Raw genomic sequence first — 24,981 nt, 5'->3', positions numbered from 1 at the left:
TTGGTGGGTAGGGTCCCTAATAATCCAGCAGTGAATTAAGAATTAAGTGCACCCTAAGCAAGGTTTAGAGACTGTAGATGTCCATGATTCTCCACCCTCTCCACATTTTAAATACTCCTTCATTGTATATTACTGTCTATTGCTGGCTTTGAGCTTTTGCTGTAATGCATCCTCTTTGACTTCTCATAGAATATGTGCCACGTGTCATGAAGAAAGGTACTTTATTTCATTAAAAATATGTGCACTGATTTAATTTTTTAATTTATTTTTAAAAGTAGGTCTGTTTCTGCTACTTGTATGTTATACTCTAGGCCAGAGTTGGTGAAGTATTGGCACACATGCTGAGCTGGCACTCAGGGAGCTGCTCCATTCCCCCACTTCTCAGTGTCTGAGGACATTTTTTGCACGCCCTGTCCCTCTGTTGAGCTGCCCAAAGTGAACACTTCCTCCCTCCACTCTCTGGGGTAAAGGGGTGGGGGTAGGGGGCCTCATAGGCAGCTTAAAGGTGTAGTTTGGGCATGCAAACTTGAAATTCTTTGCCAACCCTACTAGGCTACCTTTCTAATTCCTTCCTAGCTCCTTGTTAGCCTTTTTTGTGGACCAACTCAGAAAGTTGGTCCACTCTGATCAGCCTATTCTAAACTAATTGATACTGATAAGAACTGGCCCCAGACTATTCTGAGTCTCATTGAGCATAGTTTTGAGGTTCCTTCTGTGTGTAATGGTGAGAGGGAAGAGGCATAAGGAATTCAATAAAATCCAATTCAACAAGCGTGGGCAAGCTAGGCTAGTTTTTCCTTAAAAAGTATAAAACCATCCTAGAGACCCTAGGATAACTTCCTGCTGACCTAAATACAAGACTATCAAATGAAGACTCAATCCATGATTACTCAGGCTTCTGAACCAGCATGGTCTACACAGAAGGAGGCAAGCTGCAGCCAATTGAATTAATGCTATATTCTCATTGAATATCCTTTCCCTGCTATGGTTAAGTAAGCCTCCTTTTGTTAGCCCTGAGATGGTCTCCAGAGGGTTTCATTTCATTTCAGTTATAACAAATACATAAAGAGATAGATAGATAGATAGATAGATAGATAGATAGATAGATAGATAGATAGATAGATAGATAGATAGATAGATATAGATGGATGAATGGATGGATGGATGGATGGATGGATGGATGGATGGATGGATGGATGGATACCATTCTGAAGGATCAGACCAGCTTGAGACAGATCCAGCCTACAATAAGCATTTATTAGTAGTAAAGTTTTCAATCAGTCTAAAAGCATTTATTAATTGTCCACTATATGCTAGGTCTCTGGGATATGAAAAAGTTAAGCAGTTCATATCCTTGGGGCTCTTACAATTTCTTTGGAAAGAATACATGGGGACCCATCCATATGTACAGACAGACATGCATACACACACATACATACATCTTTTTTAATACTCTGATTTCTTCAATACAAGGAGTGGTCACCTTCCCCTTCTAGTATAGACCAGCTCGTTCTCTCAAACTTAATCCTAAAAAGTTAAGGAGGCAGCTAGGTGACTGAGTGGATAGAAAGCCAGACTTGGAGATGGGAGGTCCTGTGATCAAATCTGGCCTCAGACACTTCTTAGCTGTGTGACCCTAGGCAAGTCACTTAATTCCCATTACCTAGCCCTTACAGCGATTCTGCCTTAGAAACAGTACATAGGGTTAAAAAGAAAGATAAGGTAAGGGTTTTAAGAAAAGTTATCTAGGGAGCAGAGAGGAGTGATTTGCCAAAGGTAACATGCCCATTGCATGTCAGAGGACAACATATCTGTGACAACTCAATCCACAGTGCTGATTCTCAATTTGTAAAATATCCACAAAAAAACCCCACACAAACAAATAAATAAAAATGAACAACAGCAACAAAAGGTATTTTCTGTAGCAGGGGAGAAAGAAAGCAATTCTAACTGATGGTGAGGATGGGGGAAGGGAGGGATCAGGAAAGATTTATATCATTTGAGTGGAGTCTTGAAGGGACCTGGGGATTCCAAGATGCAGAGGTGAGGAGTTGTGTGTACCAGGCATGGGAGACAGTTAGTGTAATTGCAAGGGGAGGCATCAAGAAGAGGAATGCTGGTCAGTGAGGCATCCTAGCGATTCTGAGCTCCGGCCAGCCATTTGAGGCAAGGAAGAGGGCATGAGAAGAAGGGCAGAAGAGTATTGACGACAGACATGCCTACTCCCCATGTTGCCCCATTGTGGCTAGAGAGCCTGGGGGGAGAGAAGAAGAGAGGCTGAAGCCATTGTGATTTTTTTTGCAGCTGACACAGTTTTGCCTCTGCTTGATTATAAATCTCCCTGTGGTGTACTTTTTCCAAAGGCAGGCGGGGGATGTAACTGCCAACACTTTCCCCACTAGATTAAATAATATGCTGCTAATATCAAGTCGTCCTTTAATATCTTGCAGTCCATAAAGATTAGCATCTCCCTGCTCGAGGTTGACAGTTGTGTTCTGATATCCCCTCACCCCCAGGGTACCAGCCAAGGATGCATAGTGCTCTGTCTCTGACTGTAAATTTCACTCTAGTGATGGGGAGGCAATATAGTGTTGTGATGAGCACATTGGACTGGAATTCCGACCTGGCCTCTAGTCTGGTTTCAGCTACTACCCAGATGATTATTGGTGAATCTGTTTTTCTTTGGGCCTCAGAGTCCTCCCCTAGAAAATTAAGGAATTGGGCAGAGTGATCTCTAAGCTCCCTCCTTTCAAGTTCCAACATTCTGTGATTCTGTGATTGGTCAAAGCCTTTCTTTTGATTTCTGCCATAGCAGGGGCAGTCCAGAAAGAGGGGATATGTTGGATATTGAATGGTTCTTGGCATTAGGTTATGCAGGAGATAGATCACTAGAATTAGTGTCAGTACAACCTGAATTTGTTCAAGTCCTGCCTCAGGCACTTACTAACTGTGTGACTCTGGGCATGTGACTCTGAACCTCAGATGCCTCATCTGGACAATGAAGATAATAATAGAACCTCGATCCCTCAGAGCTGTTGTGTGCCCGGGATATATTATATGTATTGTGTCTTAGATGGGAAAAGATACTATATGGAAAGTGCTTTGAAAACCTTAAAGCACTATGTAAATGCTATATTATGATTATTATAAGAGACTCCACTTAAAATAATATGCCCTTTCTCAATAGTCCACACACAGGCTAGTCCCTCAGAAAGAGGAGAAACCTGAAATCCTGCATTGACTTCAAGGTCCTCTGGATGCCTGCTGGCCTGGGCTCCCATCTAGCCTCTGCTCAGGGATCATAAACTCACTCTACTCTTAGTTTGAGTGAAACAGAAGTAGAAGGGCAAACTCAGGAGTAAAGTCACATCTTGAAGCCAAAGGTTCAAGTTATAGACAGACAAACAGGCAGATTGACTGACTCACAGATAGACAGAGAGACAGACCAGACAGACAGACAGACAGACAGACAGACAGACAGACAGACAGACAGATAGATAGATACTGAAGGAGATAGATGGATAGAAAGACAGACAGACAGAGAGAGAGAGAAACAGACAGACAGAGAGACAGACCAGACAGATAGTTAGACAGACAGACCAGACAGATAGATAGATAGACAGACAGACTGACTGACAAATAGATAGATAGATAGACAGACAGACTGACCAGATAGATAGATAGATAGATAGATAGATAGATAGATAGATAGATAGATAGATAGATAGATAGATAGATAGATAGATAGAAACAAAGAAAGAAACAAAGAGAAGGAGGGAGAGAGACAGAGAGAGAGACACAGAGACTGACTAGATAGACAGATAGATCGACAGATAGATAGATCAATGGATATCAAGATATATATGTGGATATACATACAAACATATTTATATATGTATGTGTGTGTGTCTATGAATATGGCTGTATATATTATATATCTCAACTATCTGATATCTGATATTATCTCTTCCCTTGCAAAGGGTGGTCCCTCATGACTCAAATCCCCATTACCTCCAAAAGCTTTACATATTTTCACAGGAGTCCTTTGCATTCTCATTGCATTGCAAAGTGCTTTTCAAATGAATTTACTTTAAGAGAAGCTTAAAAAAAAAAACAGTTGCTCTTTGAGAAGTACCATACTGCCTGAGATGCAAACACAAAAGAGAACACAGTCCCTGATCTCAAGGAGTAGACATAATTCTCTGGGTACATTGGTTCATATGATCCTTACTATGCTATTTGGGGGAGAGATTGAAGGAATTATTGTCCCTCTTTGACAAAGAAGCAGACTAAGATGAAAGATAAAGAAAGATAAAGATTAGATTAAGTTGCAGGATAGAAAACAACCCCCCACAAATCATCAGCATGTCTATATATTATTAACAAAGTCCAGCAAAAAGAGATAGGAAGAGAAACTCCCTTTGAAATAACTGCAGACAACATAAAATATCTGGGAGTCTGCCTGCCAAGAAAAATGAACACAATTGCAAAATGCCTTTCTATAGAAATAAAGCTAGACCTTTACAAATAGAGAAATATTCATTGTGCATGGGTAGGCTGAGTTAATATAATAAAATCACAATTCTACCTAAATTAGTTTACTTTTTCAATGCCATGCCAATCAAATTACCAACAATTATTTTAGAGAACTAAAAAAAAATCATCTGAAAGAACAAAAGGTCAAGAATATCAAGGGAATAAACGGGGCAAGGGGAAATGTGAAGAAAAGTGTTCTAGCAGTACCAGATATCAAACTGAATTACAAAGTAATAATCATCAAGGCAATAGTAATGTAACAGTTAAAATTTAGGGGAGATGGGGAGACTGAGGCATCTGAAGCAGGTAGAAATTAGTTTCTCTCTGCAAGGAGTATTATATTTTTTTTGGAGGTTTATTGAAGATTAAGGATTAAAGAAAATACAGGATAAGAAACACGTGTCCAGGCCATAGAGTGGCCTAGACACAACCTCACCTACATTATGAAAAAAAGCCATGCCTGCCCCAAAATGGAAGTCCAAGAGCCAAGAGACCCTCAAAAGCCTTTGAATCAGCTTAAATACCTTCTCGATCTCGGCCCAGGTGAGATTACAAGGCATTCTGGGGAAGTGGAGCAAAGGCTCATGGGAATTGTAGTCCTGTATTCGAGTCTATTTTTTTTACAGTAATGACTAAGAAATAGAGTGGTAGATCAGTGGAATAGATTAGGTACACAATACACAGTAGTAAATGACTAGTTATTTATTTAGTGTTTAACAAATTCAAGATTTGGAGGCAGAAATCACTATTTGACAAAAATTTCTGGGAAAACTAGAATGCAGTTTGGCAGAAACGTTGTTACATCAGTATCTCACACCATATATCAAGATAACATCAACACGAGAATGTGACTTAGACATAAAGGTTGATATCCTAGGCAAATTAGGGGAACGTGGAATATTTTACCTGGCATATTTATGGATTAGGGAAGAGTTTATGACCAAACAACAGAGATCATTACAGTATGTAAAATGGATAATTCTAATTGCATCAGAAAGGTTTTACACAAACAGAACCAATGCAGCCAAGATTAGAAGGAAAGCAGGAACCTGGGGGAAATATGCAGCAAGTTTCCCTGATAAAGACCTCATTTTTCAAATATAAAGAGAATTGAGTCAAATTTATAACAACACAAGTCATTCCCCAAGTGATAAATGGTCAAGATATATGAGTAGTCATTTTCAGAAGAAGAAATCAAAGCTCTCTAAATATGAAATAATGCTTTAAATCACTACTGTTTAGAAAAATGCAAATTTAAAAAACTCTGCGATAACACCTAACACCTATCAGATTGGCCAATATGACAGTAAAGGAAAATAATTTTGAAGAGAATGTGGAAAAATTGGGACACTAATGCATTATTGGTAGAATTATGAATTGATCCAATCATTCTAGAAAGCAATTTGGAGCTATGATCAAAGAATACATACCCTTTGACCCAGAAATGCCACTACTACTCTTTATCCCAAAGAGATGAAAGAAAAAGAAAAGAACCTATTTGCATAATAATATTTATAGCAGCTCTTTTTGTGGTGGCAAAGAATCAGAAATCAAGGGTATGCCGATCAAGTGGGGAATGGCTAAAGAAGCTTTGGGATGTGACTGTGATGGAATGATTTCAGAGAAACCTGGAAAGACTTATATGAAGCTGATGCAAAGTGAATTGAGCAGAACCAGAAAAACAGTATATACAGTAATAGCAATATCATATGATAATCAACTGCTTATGATTTAGCTATTCTGATAAATAAAATGATCTAAGATAATTCTGAAAGATTTATACTGAAAACTGCTACCCAGTTCCAGAGAAAGAACTGATTGAGTCTGAATACAGATTGAAGTATACATTTTTATTCTATATTATTCTTGTTTTTTTTGCTTGTTTGCATTTTCATTTGGAACAGGGCTAAGACAGAAATGTTTTTCCTGTTTGTACATATATAATCTATATCAAATTGCTTGCCTTCTCAGGGAGGGGAGTGGGATGGGAAGGAGGGAGAGAATTTGGAACTCAGATTTTTAAAAAACTAATGTTAACATTTTTTGTTTATATGTAATTGAAAAAAATAAATAAATAATTAGAATAAGGGTCAGGAGATTTCATCTCAGATCAGTCAATAACTCATTATTAATTCACCCACTCTGGACCTCAGTTCCTATATCTTCAAAACTACTCCAAAGTTTAGAAGACTGGCAATAGTCTCATTAATAGGATACTCAGCAAGCCAGTGGTCAAGACACAACCAGTGGCTAATAGATGGTTCAGTACCCCAGTTTATCTAAACACTAACAAGACTTATCTTGTCAGAACGTTATCCACATCCAGAGAAAGAACTGTGGCAACAGAAATGCAGAAGGAAAACATCTGATCGATCATGTCGTTTGATAGAGATTAGGGTTTTGATGTTAAAGGATTACTCTACTGAAAATATGAATAACATGGAAATAGGTTTTGAACAATGATATACATATAACCTAGTTGAATTGCTTGTCAACTCCAGGAGGCAGGAGGGAAGGGATGGGGATCACCAATGATGTAACCATGGGAAAATATTCTAAATTTTAAAATGCTGTTTAAACAAAACAAATATATTTGCTTTAAAAAAAGAATTATCTTGTCCATTTGGCAGATGGATAAACTGAGGCCCAGAGAGGTCTAAGAACTTGGCTATTAATGGCATCTTGGACCATAGAGCCTTGAGTTCCCAACTAGTGTTTGTTCTGTTCAAGGGGGATATAATAGTAAGAGGTGGGGGACACAAAATGGGATAGGATTTGAAAAGGGTCACTTTGCCAAAAGGAAGCTTAGAGCTGCCTTTCCAATCTTATTCCATGTTACTCCTACCTTAGTAGACTGTAGTCCAGCCAAACTGTCCTTACTATTCCTCATTTCCATTTGTCAGCTCATCCCTTTGTACAAGCTATCCCTCATACCTATTATGCACACCCTCCTTGTCTATACTCCTTAAAATCCCTAGCTTCCTTTCAGACTCATCTCAAAAGTCACTTCTTAATCAAGAATTCTTAATCTGGGTTCCATGGATAGATCTCAGGGGTCCATGAACTTGGATGGAGGGAAAAAAGCCACATCTATATTTCTCCTAACATCTAACTAAAATTTGGCATATCCTTTATTTGTACACGTGGGACAATGAATACTCTGAGAAGGGTTCTGTGGGCTTCATCATCCTGCCAAGGATTCCATGACACCAACAAGGTAAGAAGTCCCAGTTCCAAATTAAGGCTTTCCTAATCTCTGAGCTATTAGCATCTTTCTTCATTTTATAAATATCTTACATTGACCCATATATGTATGTATGTGTTGTCCCAATCTTCTCTTGAATGTAAACTTTTTTTTAAACCCATATTACCTTCTGTCTTAGAATCAATACTGTGAATTGGTTCCAAGGCAGAAAAGCAGTAAGGGCTAGGCAATAGGAGTTAATTGACTTGCTCGGGGTCACAAAGCTGGGAAGTATCTGAGGTCAGATTTGAACCCAGTTCCTACTATCTCCAAGCATGGCTCTCCATCCACTGCCCCTAGCTACTTTGGGATGATTTTTATTTTTATGTTTGTACCAGTGGAAGCTGACACAGTCTCTACTATCGGTTAGGAATCCATGGCTACCTTCTACAAGATGGAGGAAGATTAGGTGAAGAGAGAGAATGCAAAGGGTTGGGTTGTTTTTGTTTTCCTTTTGACATCTATTTGTTCTTACATCTTATGAGGTAGATTTCTCTGTCCCCTACTCCCACTCTTACCCACTATAGGAATGCTAATGAAAAATGCTTCTCCTTGGGCCAATGGGAGCATCATAAGTTTCCAGGAAGCCCTGCCAGTGGAGTCAAGTTCCAGAGATGACCAGGGTGGGAGTTCCCAGCAGGTTTCTCCCAATCAGCTCCTCTATGCTCACTCTCTTGCATGGGAGAGAGAAGGCATCCCTTCCTTAGGACAGGATTTTGACATGAACTCACAAGCTCATAAAATTTAGAAGTAGAAGACACCTTAAAGATCAGTCAGTCAATCCCCACTCCTCATACAGCTGAGGAAGATGACACCCAGGGACGTAGGAGAAGAAAAGACAGAGAAGAGCCAGGGTACCAACCTACATGTCTTGATTACAAACCATTGTGATTAATGTAGGAAAAAGAATGCCAGCTTCAGAGTCAGAAGCCCTGGGTTCATATCCTGGTTCTTCCATTTTCAGCACAGTTAGATGGCACAGTGGATAGCACTCCATGTCCAGAAGTCAGGAAGTCTTGAGTTCAAATCTAGCCTCAGATACTTACTATGTGACTCTGGACAAGTCGTTTAACCCTACTTGCCTCTGTTTTCTTATCTGTCAAATGAGCAGAGAAGAAAATGTCAAACTAGTCTTTTTTCTTTGCCAAGAAAATTCTAAATGGGGTCATGAAGAGTCAAACACAACTGAAAAACAACTGAACAAGAGCCTGTACCTCAGGTTCTTCATATCTAAAATAAAAGGGCTGGACTCGATAGCCTTTCAAGTCCTTTTCAGTTTGTGGTCCCATAGCCCATCTCCCTCCTGCTCCTTTACCAGGCCTTCATTGCTATCTCCCAGGTACAAAGAAGGATGCCTTGTAAAAGATGGCTCCTTGTGTGAGAGCTCACACATATCCCCCCCCAAAAAACTGGGCTCCCCCATCCTGCAAAAGAAAAGAGAAAGGTCCAGAGAGGGATACTGATTAGTGTGAGTGTGCCCAAGGAATAGGAACTAAAATCAAAATGTATTCACCCTTACTAATGTCACCTTGGGATAATAATAATACCGAGCAATTAATGCCATGCATTAAGACTTATAAAGCCCTTTACTTATGCCATCTTTATTTGATACTTACAATAACCCTGAGTAGGTGCCATTATTATTCCCATTTTACAGATAAGCAAACTGAGGCTCAGAGAGATTAGATAACTTACACCAGATTCATAAAGCCACAATCAATAAATGTCTGAGGCAGGCTTTGAACTCAGGACTTTCTGGCTCCAAGCCAGCTCTCTATCCATTGTACCACCTGGCTGCCAGGGTATGGATGGCATTGAGGCAGGATGGAGTTAGCAGAGCCAGGATGAGATGTTCAGATCGATGAAAGGCTAAGAGCCCTGGCCAGGAAATCAAATAGGACACATCAGAGTGGTAAGGGAGAATAGTGGGTTGTTGCAGGCAAGTAGAAAGCAGAGTCAGGCTGTCAGCTGGGGAAGAGAACAGCAGCAGAGTTAAGTCAAAATCACGGAATGTCAGAGTTGCCAGATTATCTAGTCCAAACCCCTCTTTCTGAAGGAGGGAAACTGAGTCACAGAAAGATGCAACTCACTGAAGGTCATAGTAAATGGCCAAACTGAGAACTGACCCCTGATTCCCCTCCTCTGGTTCCAAGACAGTGTGTCAGCTAAGGAAGGGATGCTGCAGTAAAAGAGACACTCTTGTATAAGTTTACAGCTCCTAAAACTGGAGTAAAGGTCTTTTATAACCTGTCCATCTCCTTGCTTTGGAGCCATGGAGACTGACCATTGTCAAAAAAGAAAAAAAGAAAGAATAAAAATGGTACAGTTAGCCCTGATCCTTAATACGGAAGAGACAATGAGGCTACAACTATGTCCTTAAGGAGAAGGAGGTTCACTTGGGCAGAGAGCTGGAACTGCAATCAGGAAGACCTGAGTTTGAAACCTGCCTCAGACAATTACTAGCTGTGTGAGCCTGGGCTGGGCTTTCAGCCTCTGGTTTCTCATCTACCCAATGTGGAAAATAATAGCACCTCACTCCCCCAATCAAATGAGATCTCCTGCAAAGGGCTTTGCTCTACACAAATACATCCTATTACTATGAGAAAAGAAGCATGGACCATTCCATTGGTCCACTGGAAGGTCTGGGAAAGGGGAAGGGGCTGCAAGCACAAGGGGTAAGTCTTTGCTTTGAGAGGCCCCATTCCCTTGGGGGGGGGGGGTTAGCTGATGTTTGTTGTAGCTCAGCCTCCCCTGTTACCCAGAGGAAAAGTTCCAGGACAGGAAGGAAATTAATTCCTGGTCTCCCATCTGCCCTTCATCATGTTCAGAGCACAACAGATGACATAACAACAACCATAGTCATGGGTACTGATGCTTCCTGGGGCAACCAGGAACTGCGAGACTTTGCTACACATTCCCAAACACATCTTCGAAGACTATATCCCAGGCATGGACAGATGGTTGAAGTTCCTTGGCTAAAGTGGGCCTTGATTGAATAGTGGACTGAATGCTCTCTAGGGAGTCTGAAAGGTGTGGGGTTGAATTTGACACTACTTTTGTGGTCCTACACAAGTCATTTATTCTCTTTACCTTAGTTTTTCCCTCTGATGATGACCCAACCTCTATTTGATCTCTCTAGTGCCTGGGAACTCCTTACATCCCAAGGAAGTTTATCACATTTGCTGATAACTCTACAGGATGTAAATGGGAAATGTACATGGTAGGTTTGAGCAGGCTGAAAACTACAAATGGGGAATTTGGAAAGAGGAGTAAAATATAAGACGTCATTAAAAACATGTATGGGGGAGAGGAGGAAGGACATAACCAATGGTCAGCAAAGGAGGCCTTAATTTGTTTGTGACATCAAGAGAAAAGTAGGATGGCCCCTGGTATGAATCCTCTGTGGCAAACTTATGGTTAAGAGTACCTCTAAGTTGAGCAGGTTGCATTGATCATAGTCTACACCAATGGAAGGAATGAACATATCTATGAGATCAGTGTCACTGAGTTGTCATTGTCCGAAAATTACCTAAAAGTTTTCATTATCCAAGATATAATCTCTGCAACTGCTCTCACATCCATCTTCTCCATTCTATTCCCATTGCTACTGCCTCAATACAAGCTCTCATCTTCAAAGACCTGGACTTGAACCCAAGTCTCCTGACTCAGAGTCTAATGATCTTACAATGTGATGCCACATTGGAGGTTAAAGATGGCGGGAGCCATTAACCAAGCATATTTCTTTCATACAGGTAATTTCAGACTCTGCCAAAAAGAGGTCAACGATTTCTTACCCACCATCATGCTGCCCTAACTAAGGTGTTTGGAACTCAAAATTTTAAAAGAAAAGAATGTTTAAAAAAAATTTAAGAGTAAGAAAGGGCAAATTCCCTTTGCAAAATAAAGTTAGGAATGCCTTTTTCCTGCAGGAAGAAATTCTAGAAGCCTTTCTCAAAGCAGACAAGGCTGATTTGGGGATTATCTATTGGTTGGAGGGAATTTGTGTCACTGCTTCTCTTCCCCCTAGGCATGGATGATTAAATTAAATTGATCTGAGATCCCAGCACCCTCATTTTGGCCATATGACTGGCCATAAGCCAGAGTAATAAAGAGCTTCAGATTTTGCCTTCTGATGTGTTGTCTGGTAGGGAGTGACCATGAACTCCTTCAGGTGGCAGCCTGCTCTAAAAGCCATTAGCATCTGTCACCACAAATCAACAGGTTCCATTCTCAGCCAATGCCTTCAGGTTCCACAGGCTGAGAGAACAGGTTGCTGAAAGCAACTGCTACTCTATTTCACTTTGATAGCCTCCCACACACACACACCCCTTCCCTATCGACCATCACCACCCATGTCTTCCTCTTGAATACAATTAATCCTGACAGGGGACAATGTGAATCAGTCTTCTCACCTGCCAGATGTGTCTCCCTGACCTAGCTGCTGAGTGAGATGAGTAGAGGCTCAGATATTGCTAAGGAAGAAGCCCCAGGGATCCAAGACCAACTGCTATTTGACTTCTCATTTACCTTTAGACCTTAGATCCAAAGGAAAAACAAGTCCTATTGTTTGTCCCTTCAAAATATCTTGTATTCATCCTTTCCTGACTGTCCAGGATGGCATTGGTGATAGGTTCCTATAAAAGTAGGAAAGGAAAGGAATAAGCATTTATTAAATACCTACTATATGCCAGTCACTGTGCTAAGTGCTTTACAAATATTATCTCATTTGAAAATAACATAGGAGAAGGGGGGTAACCTAGGTGGCTCAGTAGATAAAGAGCCAGACCTATAGACAGGAGGACCTGGGTTCAAATATGACCTCAGATATTTCCTAGTCACTTAACACCCATTGCCTAGGTCTTGCTGCTCTTTTGGAAAGGAAAGAAAGGAAGGAAGGAAGGAAGGAAGGAAGGAAGGAAGGAAGGAAGGAAGGAAGGAAGGAAGGAAGGAAGGAAGGAAGGAAGGAAGGAAGGAAGGAAGGAAGGAAGGAAGGGAGAGAGAGAGAAAGAGAGAGAGGAGGGAAGGAGGGAAGGAATGAAGGAAGGAAGGAAGGAAGGAAGGAAGGAAGGAAGGAAGGAAGGAAGGAAGGAAGGAAGGAAGGAAGGAAGGGAGAGAGAGAGAAAGAGAGAAAGAGAGGAGGGAAAGAGGGAAGGAAGGAAGGAAGGAAGGAAGGAAGGAAGGAAGGAAGGAAGGAAGGAAGGAAGGGAGAGAGAGAGAGAAAGAGAGAAAGAGAGGAGGGAAAGAGGGAAGGAAGGAAGGAAGGAAGGAAGGAAGGAAGGAAGGAAGGAAGGAAGGAAGGAAGGAAGGAAGGAAGGAAGGGAGAGAGAGAGAGAGAAAGAGAGGAGGGAAGGAGGGAAGGAGGGAAGGAAGGAAGGAGGGAAGGAAGGAAGGAAGGAAGGAAGGAAGGAAGGAAGGAAGGAAGGAAGGAAGGAAGGAAGGAAGAAAGGAAAGAGGAGGGGAGGAAGGGAGAAAGGAAGGAAAGATGAAATAGAAGAAATGGCTGAAAAGATCAGATTGCTAACTATGTCTAAAGGAATTTGGATTTTATCCTACATTATGGATTGAAGGCAGAAAATATAGATGAAAGTACTTTGGAAAGCCCAAGCCACATGTGTTGTTGTTCAGTCATTTTCAGTCATGTCCAACTCAACATGATCTCATTTGGGGTTTTCTTGACAAAGATACTGGCGGTTTACCATTTTCTTCTTCAGCTCATTTTGTAGATTAGGAACTGAGGTAAATTGGGTTAAGTGACTTGCCCAGGGTGCCACAGCAGGGAAGTGTCTGAGGTCAGATTTGAATGGAGGAAGAGGAGTCTTCCTGACTCCGAGTTCAATGCTCTTTCCATTACACTCCCTATGTCATATGTCTTACATAAAGAACTGGAGGACTTAGACCAGCACACCCCCGCTGTTAGGCCTTTTCAATAAATGGGCTCTTCTTTCTGCATGTTACCGATTGTGAGATCTCGTTGCTTGAGTTCAAACTTTCTCTGACTATGCATCAATTGATTTTACTAAACTACTGAGTCCACATCCCTCCTTGAACCTCAAAGACTTTTTGCTGCTGACTATATTAGGATATTTGGACATGCCCTTTTACCTCTGCCCCTTCAGGGATACAGTATTTAATGATTTGGTTATCATTGCCACCAGAACCACAGTTAATATGGGCCAAACATGGCTTTTCCTTGAGTTTCCAATATCTATGGGAGTGTATTTCCTTCCGAGGAGAATATGCTTCCTTTCCACAGTGGCCACCATCCCCAACTCTAGCCTCTCAGTTTTCCAAAGCCTCATGCCCTGTGTGACTTAACTATCCTCAATACTTTCTTCTTCCAGTCTGGTCCTGAGTGCAGTATCTCTTTTGAGGGAATTTGTCTTCCCATCAAATGCCTCCCCCACCTTTGACCAGTTGATTTCCTGGTGATTGCCCTCCTAAACTGTTTGGTCCCAATAAAAAAATGTTCCTAATTATAGCTCTGATTCTCATCATCTTTACCTCTAGCCCTCTTTGGATTGATAAACTTACTCTTTGGAATCCCTAATGCTTATGTCACAAGCCTCTTTGCCTCTGGCTTTCCCAAGACTTTGTGTCTAATACCTGGACTTTAATCTATCATTCTTCTCCCACAGAAAAACTCAGAACATTTTCCTGTTGACCTACATCCTTCTCTCTTCTAGGCCTGGCCATTACACCACCAGATCCTTTAAAGATTTCTACTTCCTGCCCTTAGACAATTCCATGAGGGGAGGGACAGAATAATTTCACTCCCGGGATTTTCTCTTACCAAACATAAGACCTAAGACTGAACCCTAAGAAAGGCTTTTCCAAAGAAAGAATCTATCTCAGATCCCAAACACCACCATAAACATTTGTTTCAAGACTTTTGATGGGCTAACTAAAATGAAATCATAGAAACAACATTTATTTGTACCCAGGGCTGTTTCCTTTGGAGGAAGTTCTAATGGACTAAACAATTACTTGTCTGTCTCATCAGCCACAATCATGTTAAATCTTAGTGATTTTTTCATCCCAGTGAATATAATCGATGAGTGCCTTTCCTTCTTGTGTTGCCATTTTGTGCTCTATGATACTTCTTGGGTATCTCAAAATATAATCCTGGACCAGAACAAAAGAGAAATCCATCAGCAGCCTCTTTGGTTTGGTTTACAATAGACTGTCATTTTCCTCTGCTCATCTCTCCCTCCTGAGTCTGGGCAATGGAAGTATGGAGGTCAAGATAGGCCCAGGACCCCAATGAGTTGGGATAGTCTTGCACACTCCAGCTTGTGGGGATGCGTGCCTTCTCCATCTCTCTAACAAATTATTTGCTACAGAAATCAGAGCCTACAGCTTCCCACCATATGTTGGCATAATAGCTTACAGTCATCTGTGATTCAATAGCTCCTTTCATCTGAGTGTCCTGGGGCACTGTGCATGGCATCTGGTGAGGAAAACAGAGTCCCCTCTTTTCAGGAAGGGACATGTTAATTCACAGAGAGATTAAGAAAAGTACCTGATCTTACACAGCATTCTTACCAGCCCTCTTTTCTAATAGCTCCAGGATTCAATGACAATAATAATAACAATACCTTACATGTATGTGATCGACCTCCTCTCTTAGGATCTATGTCAATATCAGTTCCGAGACTGAAGAGTAGTAAAAGCTAGAGAATTGGGTTAAGGGACTTGCCCAGGGATACATGTTTAGGAAATGTCTGAGGTCAGATTTGAACCCAGGTCTTCCTATCTCAAGGTCTGGCTCTTTATCCACTGAGCCACCAAGCTGCCTCAATTCCTTATTTTTCCAACAGGTTTTCACATCATCATGTTTGATCCTCATAGCACACATAAAAATGTCATTAATTACATTTGACAGATAAAACAAGGAAGGTTTAGAAAGGTTAAGTAATTTGTGTTTGACTTTTAAACTTGTCTCCAATCTACCTTTCTACTATATATATATATATATAATTATAAATATGTGCAGCTGCTTACATATATGTCCATATATATCATACATTTTTGTTGCTTTTCTTCAGTCATTTTAGTTGTGTCCAGCTCTGTGATCTCATTGAGGATTTTCTGAGCAAGGATACTGGAGTGGTTTGCCATCTCCTTCTCATTTTACAGATGAGGAAACTGAGGCAATCAGGGTTAAGTGACTTGCCCACGGTCACACAGCTAGTCAGTGTTTGACAATGGATTTGAACTCAGAAAGAAGAGTCTTCCTCATTCCAAGTCCAGCACTTTATGCATTGTGCCACCTCAACATCCACTGGTATACACAGACACATACCCAAGCATACATGTTACTCCTTTCATGCATTCTACAATCTGTTTCTCACACACACCTCCATTTCCCATCTCTGTGCCTTTGCAGTGGCTGTTCCATCATGCTGTAAATGAGCTTCCTCCTCATCTCCTCCTCTTTGAACCCATTTCCTTTAAGGCTCAGCTCCAGTTCCACCTTCTCCATGAAGCCCTTGCTAATCCCCTCAGCAAAAATGGCCTTGCATGAAGAGTCACAGATTTCAGGCTGGAGGGTTTTATTTTGTATACAGTCCTGTCTGTCTGTCTCTATCGTCCCCCTTAATAGGAAGAAGTTCCTCCAGAAGAGGAACTAGTTCATTTTTCTCTTTATATCTCTAACACCTACTCTAGTGCCTGGCATACAGTAGGTGCCTAATGAAGGCTCCTTGATTGACTGGCCAGCATCATTCAATGAGTATCTGAGACTGTCCTAGGCACAAGTTCCATGTCTACCAACAAGAGCTATAACTATAAATATCATACAACTATAACAAGAGCTATAACCGGTGAAAAGAGGGCTTGGACCAAGGCACCAACATAGTTTTGGGAAGGGGTATGATATGGTAAACACCTTCCCCATCTGCTTTTGGCAATGGCCCATGAGACGCTGGCCCTTCATGGCTTTGTCTACATGGTGCCCTTCTCTCATGATCCACTCATTCCTCTATCGCCATGGGAATAAGGACCAATAGATAGAGTGACAGCTAGCAGACGGGGCAGCGAGGTGGCACAATAAATAGAGAGTCAGGCCTGGTTTCAGGAAGACTTTTCTCCCTGAAATAAAATCTGGTTCCAGACACTTACTAGCTGCGAGACCCTGGGCAAGTCACCTAATCCTGTTTGTTCCTCATCCACAAAAAGAGCTGGACGGGGCAGCTGGGTAGCTCAGTGGATTGAGAGCCAGACCTAGAGGCAGGAGGTCCTAGGTTCAAATCTGGCCTCAGACACTTTCCAGCTGTGTGACCGTGGGCAAGTCACTTGAACCCCATTGCCTAGCTCTTACTGCTCTTCTGCCTTGGAACTAATACACAGACAGAAGGTAAGAATTAAAAAAAAAAGAAAAGAAAAGAAAAGAATTGATTCTAAAATGGAAGGTAAGGGTTAAAAAAAATAATATTAAATAAATAAATAAAAAGAGCTGGAGGGGAAAATGGCAAACCACTCTAGTATCTTTACCAAGAAAACCCCAAATGTGGTCAAGAGGAGTTAGACATCAGTGAAAAACAGCTGAAGACAACAACAGCAACAGATGGGGTTTCCCCCTCTCCTGTCACAAACTCTCTGTGGAATGTCGGGTACCATCACTTCTGCTACCACCACCCCTCCGCTCTGACTCAGTTGTGGAAAACGTCCCTATGTCCACTTGTGTTTACAACTCTGTGATCTCTTGAGTAGTTATTCATTCTTGGCACTAGAAAGGGGAGACTGAGGCCACTGATCATGCTCCTCTAAAAAGGAGTTCTTAACCAGGAGCTTTTAACATTTTTAATAGAGTTTCCTTTGGTGCCTTTAAAGACGATATTCTGAGAGGTCTTGTCCCAGGGATCTGTGGCACAGAAAAAGATAAGAAGCCCTACTCTCAAATAATTAGAGATCTTTTCAAATGGGATGAAATTTGCAAGCACTTAGCACACTGCCTGATGTGTGTGACGTAGGTGCATAATACACTTTTATTCCCCCTTTGCCTTCTGGTATTTCTCCCTACCCAACACAGCACTGGTCCAAACCAGCATCTGCCTGGTCTAGATACACTGCCTTGGAGCCACCCTCCCCATCAAGAGTTAAGGAGCTGTATTGGAGGCAAAAGAGAGACAAGGAGCTAGGTATCAATGAGCCTCCCTATCTGCAGGCAATCTCTACCTATGGCTAGATCAGACAGTCGGAAATGAAACTTCCCCCTTTCTCCCCGCTGCAGCCAGAGTATTCACACAATAAGCCAGGGCCCCTGAGATGGGGCTTGGTGAATTTTAATGACTTCTGCCAAAGAAAAGATTGCTTTAAACCTTTTCATTTTGCTCCAGGCTGATACTGTGCGGAGGTCTTCCTCCCCAGAGCAAGTGGGGGACTGATGCCTCATCAGCCATCCCTCACAGGGGACCTGGTATCAGGCCAGCCTAGAATGCCTAGCCGGGAAAGCTGTCAGCTTGCATGCGGGAGAGAGATTGGGCCCCTGGGTGCTCCCAGCCCTGCCAGGACCAATGGAGGAGCTGGCCTCAGGAAAGGAGAGGAGAAGAGCAGATCGCCTCCGAGCTCTTTCTCGCTTGGCGGTCTAATCAATCAGTGGCTGGCCTCCTATGCCTCGGACTGTCCATAACAGGGTGAGGGCACACATTGAGTGGGTAGCGTGGCATTAAAAATGCCTTTTTAAAATAATTTCCCTCCATCAGTAGCTTTGTGAAGTAGACAATACAAATGTTATTATCCCTACTTTACGGATGAGGAAATTGAGGAACAGAGATATTAAGGGACTTGCCCAGGGTCACCAAGCTAGTGAGTGGTGATATAGTCACCATTCAAATCCCAGTCTTTATGACCCCAAGTCCTCTGCTCCATCTGCCAGGCCAATTAGATGAGAGAAATATTATTAGTGCAGTCACAAGGAAGTGGGAATGGACACATTTTATAGGTGATACAGGAACTAAATTATGCAAAATAATGTACCATTTCTAGAGTGTGTTTTTCAAAATATGATAGGACCATAGATTCAGAGCTAGAAGGGCACTTAGAGACTACTGAGTCTAACCTTTTCCTTTTGCAAAGGAAGAAACAGAGCATGGAGTAGTGACTTATCCAGGGTCACATAAAGTAGGTAATTACCTAAGATGAGCTTTGAATAAACTTTGAACTCAGGTCTTCCTGATTCTTATGTCCCATGTTCTACACATGACACTAAAGCTGCCTCTTATCCCTCATTTCAGTACCTGAATAGGCTTCCCACCCAATCAGTGGGATCCATTATAAAGCGAATGAAGGGCAAAGCCAAGATGTCAGAGTAGAGGCAGCAACCCAGCTGAACTCTCTTAACATTCTCCTCCCAACAGCTTTAAAATAAGACATCAAATTGAATTCTGGAATGTTAGCACTAACAAAATGTTGGGGTGAGACATTATTTCTAGCCCGAGACACTTTTAATCTGCAGGAAAGATTTGTGACACCAAGAGAGGGGCCAGCCGAGCACACACACAGGGTGTCAACAACAGCCATGGGTCCTGCAAGTGGCTGCAACAGGGACAGCAGAAGCTTCAGGGGCTCTCAGCCCAAAGACATTACAGGGCAGAGAGGAGCAGTAGAGCTTGCAGCTACAGGGGAGCAGAAGACCTGGTCACAGCTTAAAGACAGAAAAAAGTGCCAGTGCTTGTGGCTACAAGAGAGCAGGGACTATTCCTAAGAAAACACAAGAGCACAGACAAGAAAAGGAGCCACCACATCTCTCCCCAGATCACACCACCTTAAAGAGCTGAAAACTTACAGATCCTCAGAACTACCTTTGAAAACAGAAACACAAAAAAAAATGGTCTAAAGCTTGGGACACTGTCCTCTACCTACTCCACTAGCTGAGCATAGCCCAACTTTAACATAAAATTCAAAATCAACAACAACAAAAAAAGACCAACCTAACTATGAAAATCTATTGTGGTAGCAGGGAAAATAATGGCACAAACTCAGAAGAAGAGTGTCTTCTGAAAACAGTTACAAGCAAAGCCTCAAAGAAAATCCAAGTTGGATACAAGTCCAGCAAGAACTGCTGAAAAGTTAAAAAAAAATGAGAGTGACAGAAAAATTGGGAAGAGAAATGAGAGTGCTGCAAGATAATTATGGAAAAAAGAAGTAGGAGCTTGGTAAAAGAAGCACCAAAAAAAATACCAAAGAAAATAAAATCTTAAAAAGCAGAATTGTCCTAATGGTGAGAGAGGCAGGGAAAAAATTCACTAAAGAAAAATTCTTAAAAAGCAGAATTGGCTAAATGGAAAAAGATGTACAAAAGCTCATTGAAGAAAATAACTTTCTAAAAATTAGAACTGGGTAAAGCTAATGACTTCGTAAGTCATTAAGAAACAACCAACAGAAATAGTAAATTATTTTTAAATAAATAGAACTAGATTTGAATAGTAAATTCTATTTTTAGTAAATAGAAATTGGGAGGAATTCATCAATCACTTCCTGAAAAAGATCCCAAAAGGAAAATTCTCAGGAATATGACAGCCAAATTCCAGAGCTCCCAGGTCAAAGAGAAAATATTGTAGGTAGTTAGAAAAAGACAATTCAAATATCATTGAGCCACAGTCAGAATCACATAACATTTAGCAGTTTCCACATTAAAGGTGCATAGGGTTTCACATATAATATTCTGGAGGCAAAGGAACTGTGACTACACCTAAGAATAGCCTACCCAGAAAAATAGTATAATCCTTCCAGGGAGAAATAGATATTTATTGAAATAGAGGGTTTTCAGGCATTCCAGAAGAAAAGACCAAAATTAAATAGAAAATTCATCTTTCAAACACAACACGAGAAACATAAAAAGGTAAACTTGAAAAAGAAATCATAAGATCAAACTGTTCATATGTTTAATTGTTTCCTGTATGGGAAGGTGGTACTTATGACTCCTAAGAACTTTATTATTATGGCAATTAAATGGGCTACATATAAATAGAAAGCATGGGTGATCAGTTAACTGTGCTGGGGTGACTTTTTTTAAATAAAAGGGTGAGAAAGAAGAATAGACTGGGAGATGGGAGGAAGGGAAAGGAAGGATGGGGGAAATGATCTCACATAAAAAAGATGTGCAAGGAAGAGCTTTTACAGTAGACAAAGGAAGGAGAGTAGCAGTCTGATTGAACTTCACTCTCAACAGAGTTGGCTCAAAAAGAAAAAATCCTACCCAATGGGGAAGTAGGAGGGGAAGGAGATAAGAGAAAGGGGGAGTGTAAAAAGGGAAAACAGATTAAATAAGGTTGAGATAAAAAGCAAAACAAACTTTCAAGGAGGAACAGGGTAAAAAAGAGTGAAAGATAAACAGTAAAAATGAGAGAAATGCACAATTAATAAAATTGGATAGATGTGAATGGGATGAAATCACCCATAAACGGAAGTGGAAAGAAACCAGAATCTGACAATATATTGTTTACAAGAAACACACTGGAAACAAACATGTACAGAGTTAAAATAAAGGGCTGGAACATTTATTATGCTTTAGCTGAGGTTAATTTAAAAATGGCAGGAGTAGCAAACATGATCTCAGACAAAGCAAAAGCAAAAATAGACCTAATTGAAAGAGATAATCAGGAAAACTTCATCTTACTAAAAGGTACCACAGAAAATGAAGCAATAATAAAAAATTACATCAACTTTCTCTAATAAGGGCCTCATTTCTCAAATATCTAGGGAACTGAGTCAAATTTATAATAAAAAAGTCATTCTCCAGTTGATAAATGGTCAAAGGATATGAACAGGCAGTTTTCAGACGAAGAAATCAAAGCTATCTATAGTCATATGGGAAAAGACTCTAAATCACTCTTGATTAAATAAATGGAAATTAACATGACCCCAAGGGACCACCTCATACCTATCATATTGGTTAACAACAGAAAAGGGAAACAACAAATGCTAGAGATGTGTCGAGGGCAGCAGGGCACGGAAGGACACTAATGCTGTTGATGGAGTTGTGAACTATGAAACTATTCTGAAGAACAATTTGGAACTACACCCAAAGGGCTATAAAACTGTACATACCATTCAACGTAGCAATACTACTCTTAAGTCTGTATCCTAAAGAGATCAAAGAAAAAAGAAAAGGACTTTTATGTACAAAAATATTTATAGCAGCTCTTTTTGTGGTAGAGGGGATACCTACCTACTGGGGAACGGCTGGACAAGTTGTGGCACATGTGATATATTGTGATGGAATATGACTGTGCTCTAAGAAATAATGAGTGGGATGGCTTCAGAAAAGTCTGAGGAGACCTATATTAATTGAATAAAGGGAACAGAACCAGGAGATCATTGTACACAGTAACAGCAATATTTTAATAAGATCAACGGTGAAAAACTCAGCCTCTCTGATCAATACAGTAGTATAGATTGTAATATACAAAAGTGTAGAATGGAGTATAGTTTTTTCACATGGATAATATGGGAATATTTCACATCATTTCTCAGGCATAATTGATATTATATTTCTGGTTTCTCAATGGGCTGGGGAGGGCTGGAGGAAGGATGAGAATTTAGAACTCGATTTTTAAAAAAGAGTGCTTAAAATAAATAATAATTTTTAAAAGAATATAAGCTTCTTAAGGGCAAGGACTGTCTCTCTTGCTTGTATTTGTATCCTCCCGAGGTGAGCTGGTGCCTTGTACACGATAAGCACAAAAGTGCACTTTCATTCATTGATTCATTCATTCATTCACTCATAAGAAATGCAGAATATTAGAATGGAAAAGAATTTGGGAAATTATATACTCCAGCAAGAGCTATGAGTAGGATGAAGGCAACTGAAGCTTTTCCCAAGGGTGCCAAAATTTAAAGGATATAGTATTTTTTATTCCTTCATCAATAAAGAAACAATTTACCTTAGTACCTATTAAGAGAAAACAATTAGTCAAAATAGCTAATAAATCATATCTATTTTCTCCCCACAACATCCCTATAGCCCCAGCTGCCTCACCTCAAATGAACTTCCTACCCTGCTTGTCTGACTGGATCACAGAGTCTCTGCCTACATATTATCCTACAGCTTTAGAAAGCAATTAAAGGATGCTTTTTTATCTTACTTACTCTGAGTGTGTTGAATGAAAAATGCCAGTTATGTCACTAAGCCCAATCTCCTCATTTTAATTTGGTTTTCAAATAAATAATAAGGAATTTGAGACTTTCATTGGTTAAGTGATTTGTCTAAGGTCACACAACCAAGTAGGAAAACTACAACACAATTTTCAAAAATACCCAAATACATTAAAACTCACTTTCCAATTATTCTTGATGAAATTTGGTCTTAGTAGCTATGAGTCTTTTGATAATTCAAGTAGTATAGTAAAATGGAAGGAGCATTGGATTTTGGGCCAGAGGACATGGGCACAAACCCTTGTTTGGGTTATATCTGTATGATTTGGAGAAAACCACTTGACTTACAAGGGCCTTGGTTTACTTATTTGTAAAAAACAAGGTTGGACTAGGTGATCACTAAAATTCTTTTCAGTCCTAAATTTAGATACTATGAAAAGAAGGAACTTCCAGGGTCAGTATTATGAAAGTCAATTCGTTACTCTCAAAGGTATGCTGATAAATGTTTAACAACCAGGTTGGGGAAAAGTACACAGGACACATTTTTAAGTTTAATCTGAATTATTAGCATTTCCTCCATCATTTTAAGTCTAACAACAAACTAAAATAAAACAATTAGCGAAAGAAATAAAGCCCTGATTTGGAGCATTTGCTGATTTCTAAGGCATAAATACTCATTCTTTAATTTTAACAACGAGGTCAAGCAGTCTCATAAGAGCTTGCTTTAGCATACTCTTATAACTTACCATCTTATTCTAGATTAGCAACTGACAAATGCTGTGCCTAGTAATTTAATTGCTGCCATGAGTAATTCTATCTGAAAATACAGAGATGTGTTTGCGGTTTTTTATTTATTTATTTACCATTCATATGAATTTGTCTTTTGCTATTCTGACAACTTGGAAAGAAGCCTCCTCCCTCCCCTCAGTGTGCAGAATTCCCATGTTAGATCCGCAATAGAAACCTATTGAGGAATACTCACTTGGCTTTTCCATCTCCCATCATGCCAGTTCCATCTTGACATTGGTCATGCTCTGTGCCCATTCATGATCTTGTACATTATTCAAATATAGCCTCTCAGGGAATCTAGATAGCTCACTGAATGCCAGGCCTAAAGATGGGAGGTCCGGGGTTCAAATCTGACCTCAGATACTTCCTAGCTATATGACCCTGGGTGAGTCACTTAACCCACATAACCTAGCCCTTACCACTCTTCTGTCTTGTAATCAAGTCATAGTCTTGATTCTCAGAGAGAAGGTAAGAATTTTTTAAAATAGCCCCTGATTTAGTTTTCACAGAACTCCATCTCTACTACATACATTCTCCTCCAAAGAAATTAATATATATATATAATATATATATTGCATTTTCCTATCTGTGTACATGCTGTACTGTATTTCCACACATAGACTCCACCCCAGTAGAATGCAAGTTCCTTAAGAGAAGGACCCATCTTCCTCTCTTTATATCCTCAGAACCTAGCATAGTACATAATATATGGTAGATATTTAGTAAATAACTTGTTGCTTGGAACCGGCCAACTTGGGAGTTTGTTTTATTTGATAATATGTATTTGTTACAAGAATTTTGTTCTAGTTTTTCAGTGGGGGAAAGGAGTGGGAAGAAGAATAAATAGATTTTTGTTCATAGAAAAAATAAAATTTAATTTTAAAAGATTCGCTTGTTGAACTAAAGTGGATTGTGTAGGATTTAAAATTAATGTCCAATACTCCAAGTATTATATTTTTAAGGTTTATTAATAATCACTTGAAGTAAAGGAATAAAAAGGTAATTATCTAACAAAATATAAGGCCATGTGAGTAGATTCTCCTACCACTCACCTCACACCACCTCCACCAAACAGGATTATAGGAAGAGAGCACAAGAGGCGGACCAAACCAAATTTATATCCTCCTTATATAAGCACATAATGTGAGAAGCAAAGTGGGGTGCTGGTAATTGTAGTTCTAGGGTACAGGAATCCATTACACAATTAGCAACCTTATCAGGTATCATTATCTCCATTTTATAGATGATAAAACTGAGGGAAAACCTCAGGGACATGAAAGAGAAAGAGAGAAGATGAAAATGCATGATACAAGAGG

The 24,981-nt window shown here is 40.2% G+C and overlaps 1 long non-coding RNA gene across 2 annotated transcripts in view; it reads right to left on the bottom strand.

Moving 5' to 3' along the window:
* The window catches only part of LOC103102527 (uncharacterized), a 77,277-nt gene that overhangs the window by 25,097 nt on the left and 27,199 nt on the right, over positions 1 to 24,981 (bottom strand). The window lies entirely within an intron of this gene.

This window comes from Monodelphis domestica, chromosome 7 (assembly GCF_027887165.1).
Source record: "Monodelphis domestica isolate mMonDom1 chromosome 7, mMonDom1.pri, whole genome shotgun sequence".
Lineage (NCBI taxonomy): Eukaryota > Metazoa > Chordata > Mammalia > Didelphimorphia > Didelphidae > Monodelphis > Monodelphis domestica.
The sequence above is the reverse complement of the archived record's forward strand: the minus strand, read 5'-3'. Positions and strand labels throughout refer to the sequence as shown.